We start from the raw sequence: 12969 nt of genomic DNA, 5'->3' as shown, positions 1-12969 counted from the left end.
GCTTGCACCCAATTAGCATCTTGAAGAGCTTCTTCCACTTTCTTTGGCTCAGTCTGAGAGAGAAAAGAATTGTAAAGACACTCATTTGAAGTACCTGTTCTAGTTCTGACACCTGCATCAGGATTTCCAATTATCAAATTAGGTGTATGTGATTTTGTCCACTTCCTTGCAGATGGAAGGTTTTCTCTAGAACTGGATGCTCCCCCATGATCCATGCTATCTTCATTTTCATTTTCTGATGCTCCCCTTGAAACTATGCTCTCTGAGTTGGATTCTTCAGTATTTAGATTTTCAGCACTATCAGAACTTGGCTTATCAGAACTTGACGAATCAGAACTTGAAGAGCCAGATGCATGTTCGGATGTTTCTTGAGATGTGGTAGGATCTTGAGTATGCTCCCCCTGCATAGGTGCATCTTCCTTTAACGTAGTCACCACAGTTTCAATAACATCAGAGTTTAATCTATCAGAGTTTGCAGTATCAGGACTTAGACTGTCAGGATTTTCAGTATCAGAATATGAGTCTTCATTTTCAAATCTCAGCTGATCATGGTCAATGAAATCTTTAAGACCAGTGATCTTCTTGTCATCAAAAGAGACATTGATAGATTCCATGACCACTTTTGTTCTCAAATTATAGACTCTGAAGGCTTTTGTGGAAAGTGGATATCCAACAAAGATTCCTTCATCAGCTTTTAGATCAAACTTTGATAGCTGTTCAAGATGAGTCTTGAGAAAAAAACACTTGCATCCAAATACATGAAAATATTTCAGATTTGGCTTCTTTTTCTTCACCATCTCATATGGTGTTTTTCCATGCTTGTTAATGAGTGTTGCATTTTGAGTAAAACAAGCAGTCTGCACAGCTTCAGCCCAGAAATAGGTTGGAAGCTTTGCTTCTTCAAGCATTGTACGTGCAGCTTCAACGAGAGTTCTATTCTTCCTTTCAACAACTCCATTTTGCTGTGGAGTACCAGGAGCAGAAAATTCCTGCTTTATTCCATGGCTTTTGCAGAACTCTTCCATTATCAAATTCTTGAACTCAGTGCCATTATCACTCCTTAAAATTTTCACAGAATCTTTGACCATTTTATCCAGCTGTTTGACATGATCAATCAAGATAGATGCAGTTTCACTTTTTGTGTGCAAGAAATACACCCATGTGTATCTGGTGAACTCATCCACTATGACCAATGCATACTTCTTCTTTGCAATAGACATGACATTTACTGGACCAAATAGATCAATATGTATAAGATGATAAGGCTCAAGAATTGATGAATCAGTCTTGCTCTTGAATGAAGATTTTCTTTGTTTGGCTTTCTGACATGAATCACAAAGACCATCAGGAGCAAATACTGTGTTTGGCAATCCTCTCACAAGATCTTTCTTGACCAGTTCATTTATATTGTTGAAATTTAAATGAGAGAGTTTCTTATGCCAATTCCAGCTTTCTTCAATTGATGCTCTACTTAACAGACAGATTGCAGAGCCATCAGTACTTGTTGAAAGCTTAGCTTCATAAATGTTACCACGTCTGTATCCTTTCAGAACAACTTTGCCTTTAGATTTACTCACAATTTCACAGTGTTCTTCAAAGAAATCAACATGATAACCTCTGTCACAGATTTGACTTATACTCAGTAGGTTGTGTTTAATTCCTGAGACCAGAGCTACTTGTTTAATTATGACATTTCCAAGATTGATATTGCCATATCCCAATGTTTTTCCAATGTTGCCATCTCCATAAGAAACACTTGGGCCAACTTTCTCCACAAAGTCTTATAGCAGGGCCTTATTTCCTGTCATATGTCCTGAACATCCACTGTCCAGAACTAGAATATTTTTCCTGTTGCCCTGCAATCACAAAGACCACTAATTATTAGTTTTAAGGACCCAGACTTGCTTGGATCCTTTGGCCTTATTAAGTTTGTTAACATTTGCAGCGGATTTAGCATCAGAGTTTATGTTAACATTTTTCTTAACAGAATTTACACTATCAGACTTTGAATCAGAATTAACACTAGAAGGAACAATGGAAACTTTCTTCAAAGAAGGTTTTATTTGATAATAATCATAGTACAAACTATGATATTCCTTACAAGTATAAATGGAATGCCATAAACTACCACAATGAAAACAAGGATTTTGTGGTTTGTATCTAACAGACTGACTCTTAACTCCTGATTTTGAAGGTAAGGAGTTAATATTCTTATTCTTCCTGCAAAAAGAAGCCAGATGGTTAGAACTTCCACAGTTATGACATGTTTTCCTAGGAGCATCAGGAACAGGTTTATAATCATTGCTTTTATTCACACCTTCCTTTCCATTCCTATTTTTCCTAGGTGATTTTACCTTGTTTGCATTCTTGATATCTTTCAGCTTATGCTTAAGCTGCTTCTTTGTCATTAAGCCTATGTTTACTTCAGCTGTCTTTTCCTGTTTTAGTTTGTCAGAAGTTAATTCCTCTTTAACTTCTGATTTCTCATTATCAAACTTTACAGTTACAAACTTAAAAGGTTTTAACTTTGGCTTTTGCTTAACAACAGGCTTAACTTCTTCAGTTCCTTTATCATTCTTATTCTCTCCATAACCTAAGCCCTCTTTCCAATGTTCACTACTTAGCAAATTTTGAGTTGTTCTGCCAGAGTTAGTCCAAGTCCTGATTATCTCTCTTTCCTTTTCTAACTCAGTTTTTAGAGATTCATTCATTTTTAGCACTTCATCCCTAACATAAAAAGCATCATCTCTATCCTTCTGAGTTTGATGGAATATAACTAACTCTTTTTCTAAGAAATCATTTCTTTTCTTAAAAGCAAGATTTTCAGAAGTTAATCTTTCACATGTTAAGGTTTGATCTCTATAACTAACAAACATGGTTTTAAGATATCTTCTCAACTCATTAATATCATCAGTATGAAAAGCATAAGTAGTCTGAGGTACCTTTGTTTCAGCAGCTTCAGAACTGCTCTCAGCACTTTCTTTATCAGCATTTACCATCAATGCATAGTTCTCCTCACTTTCAGAGTCTGAAGTGTCTGTCCAGCTTTTCTGCTTTGTGACAAGAGCCTTGCCTCTGTCACCCTTTACCTTCTTGCAGTCAGGAGATATGTGGCCTTTCTCACCACAGTTATAGTATTTAACATTGGTGTAATCTCCTCTGTCAGACTTTCCTCCTCTGCCTTCAGATCTTCTGAAATTCTTCTTATCAGAACTTATGCTTTTCCTGGAAAACTTCTTTCCCTTCCTGAACTTCCTGTATGTAATCTTTGTGATTCCTTTCACCATAAGAGCACACAGCTTCATCATCTCCTCATCAGCATCAGTCTCAGGCAAGCTTTCAGAATCTGAGTCATCATCACTCTCAGAACTTGATGACTCAGTATCAGACTTTATGAAAAGAGCTTTACCCTTGTCTTTCTTTGAGGAAGCTGCTTTGGGGAATTCTTCTTTAGCCTTAAGAGCAACTGTCCTTGACTTTCCTCCTTTCCTCTTGCTTCTTTGTTCCATCTCCAGCTCATGAGTCTTGAGCATTCCATAGATTTCGTCAAGAGTTGTTTCATCAAGATTGTAGTTGTCTCTTATTGTCGTTGCCTTCAAATCCCAGCATTCAGGAAGAGCTAACAGGAACTTAAGGTTTGAATCTTCAAGATCATACTCTTTATCAACCAATGACAAATCATTCAAAAGTTTGACAAATCTATCATATAAATCATTCAATGACTCATTAGTCTTTGAGTCAAAGTGTTCATACTCTTGAGTGAGTATTGTCTTCCTGTTCTTCTTAATTGCGTCAGTTCCCTGACACCTTGTTTCCAGAGCATCCCATATCTCCTTAGCAGTCTTGCAGTTGATTACCCTGTTTGACATCACATTATCAATGGCACTATGCAGTAAGTATCGTACCTTAGCATCCTTAGCAATTGATGCTATGTCCTCAGCAGTATAATCACTCTTCTCCTTTGGTACGGTCATTGCTGCTTCACCTGCAACTGCAACAACGAGTTTGGTTGGTTTGTGAGGACCTTCCTTGATTCTATCCAGGTATTCTGGATCTGTTGCTTCCAGGAACATGGTCATCCTTACCTTCCATATGGGATATTCAGATGGTCTCAGTATGGGGACTCTGATGGTCTCATACCGACTCTGAATTTCTGTCTTTGGTGGTTCCTCAGTTGTGGTAGGCTTAGTTGGAGTTTCTGTGTCCGACATGATTGTGTTTGGATCTTTAACTGTATGTAAGTTAACAGATAGGCTCTGATACCAATTGTTAGGTCACACACACACACTGTAGAGGGGGTGAATACAGTGTATAGTACACTCAAATCGAACTTTAAGAATTTAAGTAACAGAAAACAAACTTTATTGAAACAATAAACTCTGTTACAGTATGGAACTGTTACCTCTCAGTGATGAACAAATATCACGAGAGCTGCTAGGGTTACAATGAATAATCTTTTCTAATAATGATAACACTTATAGTGTAAACCCTATGTCTGTGTTTATATACTACACAGTTACAAGATAATCGCTAATTGATATGGAATATAATTCTGCTTCCTAAAATATATCAATCAGATATCTTTTCTTCCAAGTATTCCATTCTTCACGGAATTCCTTCTTCATGCATATCTCTTCTTATGTTTATCTCGATCTTCTTTCCTTTAATCAGCTACTGTCCTTATCTGATTGTCCTTCAGCACTTAAGTTCTGATATCTATCTTCTGATGATTATCTCCTGATAATATAAGTACTGATATCCTTAAGTCCTGACTTCCAGTATAAGTACTGATCAACAGTTAAGTACTGATTTATCCTGTTCACGTAAGATCTGAAAGCTAAACATAAAACATATTAGCCATGACATTATCAAATATATCTAACACTTCTTCTCTGTTATAGAGGTGAAGGAAATTTCTAGGGCTACATTTTTTATGACACGAGATGTGAAATATAGTATGTCATACCAGAAGAACCGAATTTTTTATATGGTGAAGCAATGTAATACTGTAATATGCTCTTGACTGTATTTCAGCACTTTGTCATTGTTTTAAGTCATGATTGTAATTGTACTTTTTATAAACATGATCATCCAATGTTGCTGGAGTTGGATAGAAAATTTTAATTGAAGCTAATGAGAATACAATCTATGATGGCATAGTTGTAAGTTATTTTTTCATAAACTTGTAAAATTCTTTAATCAGATATTTATTTTTATTACATAATAGGAATACATATGATCAATATATTTTCACTTTCAATGCAGGATATTCCACCTCCTTTCTTGGCACGATTTGGCAAGCATATCCCAGAAGTTGTTCTCTACTCTCTCCCTTTGGATGTAGAGTTTACAGGTTATTTTTGCAATTATGAGATGAGGTTCTTTGGTCTCTATAAAATTCCACTAAATATTGATCTCAACCTGGGAGATTTTCTAGTGTTCACAAATTGGGAAGCTGGTCGGTTTGGTGTTGTCATTTTTGACAAATATGGAGTGGAAAGGTTGTTTGCACATCAGACCACAAAGCTTGGTTGTAATATCCGGGATATATCGTTTAATTGTTTTTGCTATTAAATAATTATTATATGTGTTCCGTATCTATTCTGTGAATTATTTGTTAAGTGTTAAATGTGTTTGGATGTTTAAAAATATTATTAATTGAGTATTTTAAATTTTATATGTCCAAAATAAAATATAGATAATTGTCATATCTTCCTAATTATTTTTATGTTGATTTATGAATTTATAGGAATCATATGAATTTTATAAAATCTTTTTCCGGATATTTAAAATCTATTTTATAAAAATGGGAACCAACCGACGTCATCCGTTGTTACGTTTTTAGAACCCGAAACTCTTCCGAGAACTCCTTCCTAACCTAATTGTAATATTCCGAGCATTTTCCATGTTTCGACTTTTTCGATCCGGCGTACGGTTTACCCTGCGCGGGTCCCGGTGCAACATTTTCGATACAATATTCGTTTCGGTAAATCAATAAAACTCGTATTTTCGATAAACGAGAGTTTTTATTAAACTATCCCAGTTATCACCTCGTAGTACGTGTAACCAGGCGCTGAGACCAAGACCGCAGTACAAATTGTACTGATTTGGATAATTATCCCGAAAACCGATACCGTTTGGATCAGTTTTTATAAATAAACGTACCGTTTTATATCCGGAATGATCCAACGGGATACTAATTTTCCGTAATTATAAATAGCCTTTTACCGTATTTTATTTCGTATCAAATTATTTGCGGACAGTTAATTATATAATTTTCCAGAGAAAAACCCTAAATTCATAAAACCTTCTGAGAATCAAACTACAATTTCAAGGTGTTATTGAAATCAGTTGGAAAAGTTGGAGTAACCAAATCGAAGGTCTCAAGGAGTACTACCAGATTCTGTGTTCCATATCACTGCAGAAATCAAGCTTTATTTTCTGAAAATTTATTCATTTTCGAATTATTTTTATTAAAAATATGAATTTTTGTTCGGATGATTGTTTGTATGATTTGATGATTGCATGTTGTAGAGCTTTTTTTCCTTATGATTTTCATATGTCATACCTGATTTGGAGTTCAATAACATGCTTAAAAGTGGGTTTAATTCTCGAATTTCAAAATTAGGGTTTATAACCCGTATGAATGTTTTCAATTGAAATTTGGGGCCTTTTGATTTAGGGGTTATTAGTTGTTGATTTATAGTAGATTATGTTCCTTATGAAATTTGCAATCGATTGGTATATAGCTCGTTAACAGAGGATGCTTGAATCGTAGGGAGTTGTCTTTTTAAGTTTTCGATGTTTCGCCGGAAACCGGCGATGTTCTTGGCCAATTTTCGGCCAAGTCTGGGGTTATTGATATGTTTTGATTGCATGAATCGATTCCTGGTTGTCTGTAGATGTGATCTGGAGCTTGTGGTGAGGTGAGGATGCCGAGAACGTGTTCTCCAGCCACCCCCGACGTTTTCCCGGCGACCCCTGTCAAAATTGCAGTTTAGTACCTCATCTTTTGAAAACGATGAAGTCCAGTCCCTGAACTTTCCAGAGTTTTCAAAAATAGGATTCCTGTTTTAAAATTATTCAAAAATCATATTTCCTATTTATTTTTATTATAAAAATTTGATTTTAATTTCTGAAAATTCCAAAAATTATTATTTTAATTCCGAAAATTATTTTTAATTCAAAAATAAATTTGAATTAATTAGTTAATTAATTTCAGTCAATTTTAATTGATTAATTGGTCAATTAATTTGAAAATTAATTGATTAATTGATTTAATTAATTATTAATTGATTTTAATTAATTATTTAATTAGATTTAATTATTTAAAAATGATTTAAAAATTTCAAAAAATAGTTTCGAGCTTTAAAATATTATTTTAAATTATTTTCAAGGCTCGATAATTATTATAAAATTGTTTTGAAGCCAGAATGGGCCAACCGAACCCTGTTTATTACTCCAAAATTGATCCAACGACCCATTTTAATTCCGAAAAATGTTTTAAAAATTATTTTAAGTACCCGAAAGCATGTTTATGACCCGAGACTTCTCTATAAATGTTATATCATTGATTATGTGACGTGTTATGTGATATATGTGACTTGTTGGTTGACTGTCGGTCTGTATATTCGATGTTTACTTGTTTATTACGTAACTTTCAATCTGTTAATCGGATTTGGGTGAAACGAAGGGTAGATAGAAGTATGTGTCGAATAGAATCGTATGAGTTGAATATTGATAGATGCTTATGATATGTGAGTAGAAGAGGCAAGGCGTAGGAAAGGGAAACAGGTAGTCAAGGAGTAAGACAGTGGTGATTGAGAGCAAGTGTAGTGTAGTAAGCTAGTACTAGGCAAGTGTTCTGAGCTTTCTCGAGATATTATAGTGATTGATAGTTCTGTTTTATATTGCAAGTGCTTTGAAGCACTGAACCCTAAACCCTGATTCCAATTATTGATCTTGAGCCGTAAACCTGATTCTTTCTAGACCATCGATTGTGGTATACCCAAATACGAACCTCAAATATACGATACTACTCCACAAATACATACAAACTAAATATCAAACACCGAACCAGATTGCTTACACATTCAACCCATTGTATCTTATGCTTTGAAAGACCAAGTTTTTGAATCCCTGAAACATTGATTCCTTTGTTATCCAATTCTTTCATTACCTAACAGCCAAGCTTTGGAAATGCCATATTGATCTTTATGCAGATTGAAACCATTTTCATTATTGAACGTCCAATGTTGTTAATGATCCTGTTAATTTTTTATTACTGCTTATTCTGTTATTATGTTAGAATTGGATTATTTTTATAAAATTGTGGACCAGATTCATGGTCAGATCATATAATGGTCAAGTTAGGCCAATGTGTGCCTTGGATTCAGTAGTTAGAGCAGTGTTGTGTGCTTTGCTCGGGGTTAGTGTGTGACTGATCAGCAGCCTAACCTTGGTTTTTAAAATGAAAATATAATATCCAATTCTAAATCATAATTCATTGTTCACTTGATATCGTAACCATTTTCACTTGGTGATCATTATTCTCACTTTTGTCATTGTGACTTGCTGAGCTAGTTAGCTCATTTGTGCAATGTTGTTTATATTCTTTTCCAGTTAAAAAGGAACCGGTTGGTACCGAGGATCCCCAGTCCAGCGCGAGAGCTAGGGGTTCAGGTTGATCGAGCTAAGCTAGTAGGCTTCTTTCGGGATAATATAAGTTTGTAAAAGTTTGTAATAATGTTTAATACTCAGTTCTGAGTTAGAATAGTTGGGATTTAAATGTTTGTAATATAAGTAAGTGTGTTTGGCTTGTGTGCATACTTTAACCTGTTGCGGTCCGTGGTAGTTGGTAAGTAGGGTCACTGCATATTATTATTATTATCTTTATTATTGTTATAAGCGGGTTATAAATAGTGTGGTGTGTGTGGACCCCAAACTTCTGACCCGGGTTTGGAGGGCGCCACATTGGTGAGAACTCTATTAATAACAATTCTATAAGACAGTATGGTCATATGAATTGACAATCATTGTTGAACTTACATAAACTATTTTTAGTGTATAATGAACTTGTTGTTTACCTCCATTTGAACACACACATTTAAAGATACAAATGCTTTTTTTCTTGATGCAAAGAATGTCCAGGAAACATAGTTTGGGGATAATGGAATGGAGATGCATTCGACTGATTACATTCACCATGTTTGCATTTCTGTTGATATCCGAATGTTTTTAACCTATGTTTATTTTAAAGACATGTAATGTTGATACAATCTTCAATTTTTGTGGCATGGATTTCACAATGTTGACGTATCATTGCATGTGGCATTTGCCATATTTAGTATTACTGAATTTATATCCATTTTGATAATTATCCAGTACACATGCCATTAGGCATATGTATTAATTGCTTCCACGATTCCATTATGGTACTAAACTAATCATAATATCAAATCATGGCCTATAAATTACACACGGTTTAATAAAAGTGCATATAGTAATATGGCATGTAAATTTAAAACCTATTTGAGTTACACTTGAATTATAACTCATAGCCCATGATACTCATCAAAACTATAGTTTCACAAACTTTAAAGGTAGTACTTATGAGTTATTATCACAAACATAGTTTCAATGACTACAATTTTAGAAAGTGTTCTTTTCAAAGTGGTTTTAAGCAAAACATTAACATTTAATAACATGACTTCATAAAATTACTAATTCTTGGTCCATTGAAAATATATCTCTAAAATGGATGCACAACGTCGAATATCCTATAATAAGGACATGTATATTAGATTATAATTCAGGAGTAAACATAAACAACAAAATTCATTCCATCAATACTTATACAATAATAAAATTTCATTACCTTTGTTTCATATTATCAACAACTTTATCCTCAAGATTAATGTAAATTCTCGTAGACTGAATAGTTGATAACTTGAATTTTCCTGCAATATTTATTCCAGATCAGCAGTGATGATCCAAATATGGTAACGCTTTAATGTTATGAATATTAAATAATTGGTAGAAAGCTTACCATTGTATATTTGAGGCATAACATTTGCCACAATAGCCATAGCAGGAATCTCATGGATAATATATCCATCATCGTCAAGCTGATACAAATGCTCTATTTTAGCAATTAGATCTCCATACACGCTCACTTCATAATCAATCCTGCCAGTGTCTACTTGTAAATTAGGCTAAATAGTGGAAAATGCAACCATGTTTGTTAATGTTTGATAGCAATATTAATCAATACTAATAAACTTATATTGATACCATGTATCTGTGAGGGTCAATGTCATTAGCAACTCCAACACCGAGGCAAAATGTTCACACACAGCAACTCCAACAAAAGCAATAATGTGATAATTCTAAGAACATTGGTTATTAACGTGATCAATTATATATAATGATTAAAGAAACGATATATAACGACTCGTGTATTGTTGAATTATTTAAATATTTAATTATAGAAATTATTAAATAAATAAAATATGTGTGTTGGTTTTGACCGCTATGTGTTGTTTGATTATTATCCATATGTGATTTATGGTGTACCGGGTTGTCCGCGTGATTAATTATGGGATCGTATTGAATTGTTTTTACTTTCAAAAGTGGATTTAGTGCAAATTTATTTGCATAAATATTGAGAATGTCTCTAAAATTGTTTTTATGACTTTAGAATTACATTAATTATTTTTAGGATTTTATAAAATTGAGAAATCAATATTTAATTAATTATTTAATTATAAATGATTTTTCATAGTGTGTTTAATGGTAAAACCCGTATTTAAATATGGAAATTTTCAAAAATCATGAAACTTATATTTTATTTAGTTCGTATTATTTTGAGAATTTTAAAATTATTTTGGTAATTTTAGGATTAATTTTTACCCGCGCGTTGTTTCATTTTATTGATAAAAGCGGGTATAAGTGGCATCCCAAAAATTGTGTTAAAATTTCAAAAATTTTGTTTTCATTTACTCCGGGATATTTCTAGCATTTTAAGATTATTATTGTAATTTATTGAATTTATTTTAAAAATGACTCGGTTCGTTAATTTCAGAATTCGGGGTGATTATTGGGTCCCCGGGTATTCAGGGACACATGTTAACATCTAATAAAAGGTGTTAACACGTATCCATTTAAAGGACACGTGCGGGCTGCAGATTAACCCCCAAAACATCATCTCTTTCTCCTCTGTATCGTCTCAATCTCTCTTACTCGTCTCAGTCCCTCTTCCTTGCAATATTCCCTGTTCTTCCTTTCTTTTTTTCCGCTCCTTTCTCCGTTTTCTTCTCCTGGTCGCGGCTATCTTTTCCGGCTGATTTTCCGGTAATTATCGTTTGTTCCTGGTGATTTTGGTTCGCTGAATATATATATCCGTATGTATATGTGCGTATCTGTGTGTGCTATTACGTGTGTGGTTGTCAGTTGAGATTTTGAGTGTTGTGGTGGTGTTTTGCCGCCTGTTTCTGTGCTCTTCCGTCTATGATGGTTGGCCTGTGTTTGGCGCGTGTATACGTGCGTGTTGCCATGTTCATTTCGGGAATTTTAATTATTTTATTTAATTCTGCAGGTGCTTAATTGATTGGTTTCGTGAAAATAACATATATTTGTTACGAGAAAGTATGGATATAATCTTTGGAATTAGTGTAGGATGTTCGTTATAAATGAAAACCCGTGAATTCTGCCGCCATTGGCGATGAGCCTCGGCGAGCCGACGATGGACGGTGATGAATTTATTCTGAGTCCTAATTTTTATAAAATAAATAAATGTAAAATGCGAATAATAATTAGTAATAGTATTGAATTGGTGACTGGGAAAGTATGGATGTTGGTTGTTGTGATTATGGATTGTTATGATGAATTGACGTCGATGATGCGTCGACAGGTAGTCCGATAAATAAAGGGAACGATGTTCGATTTCTGGGAAATCGAACTCCGTAAATACGGGACGTATCCGATGAATATCGGGACGTCGAGAAACTATATATATATATATGTGTGTGTGTGTGTTTTATACGAAACTTGGTTTTACGATGTGATGAAATATTTTGCCAAATCGATAACCCTGGTTCCGTAAAATAAAAAGTATATGTATTTTCTGAAAACGAACACTGAATCGATTTTTTTTCGAGATTGTGAACCCTACTTGTTGCGTGTGATATTGTAATATACATAATTACGAATCAGGTTTGAATATCGTTGGATAAAATTGGTATCGAGGATATGTCAAGCATACCTAGACATCTAACGTAGGGTATTTCGACCCTGTAGATTATAGTCGGGAATCTGAAAGTGGATGATGGACTAAAGATAACCTAGCGTTTAGTCGACGAGCTCAGTAGAGTTTCAACAGAAAAACCTGAGTGTCGAAGTCGAATCCAATGGGATCTAGTGGTTGGACGTTAAAGCCTGAGCGACGGAGTCGGCTCAAAGTTGATCAGTAATAGTTATAAAGCCCTGTAAGGCAAGTATTTCCTGAACTTTTCTTCAAGATATCTTACCAATATTGTCGAACTGTTTCATAACATGTCGCTATTATTCAAAATAATTCTTGTTTTATATTGCAAGTGTTTTAAACTATTTAACCTTGAACCCTGATTTTCTTTATCTTGAGCCATAAGCCTTATTCTCTGTAAACCGTCCTTTGTTGATCCTCAGACACCGAACCATACAAATATGATACTACTCCCCAAATGTTTAACTACCAAACAATAATCACTGGAAGAAAATTGTTTGAAAACACAGAAACTTTTATACCCCAACCATTCTTTATAACATCAAAGAACTATACCTTGAAAAATCAATATTTGTCAAATACCTGATCCCTTACGGGCTGAAAACCGTTTCTTATACATACCCTGATATACCCTTGTGATATCCATGAGTTCCTTACGTTTTATTCAAAGTGTTTAATCATCACTGATTATGATCTTGTTTTATCGG

This window comes from Apium graveolens, chromosome 6, assembly GCF_009905375.1.
Source record: "Apium graveolens cultivar Ventura chromosome 6, ASM990537v1, whole genome shotgun sequence".
Taxonomy (NCBI): Eukaryota; Viridiplantae; Streptophyta; class Magnoliopsida; order Apiales; family Apiaceae; genus Apium; species Apium graveolens.
Note: the sequence above shows the minus strand (reverse complement) of the source record.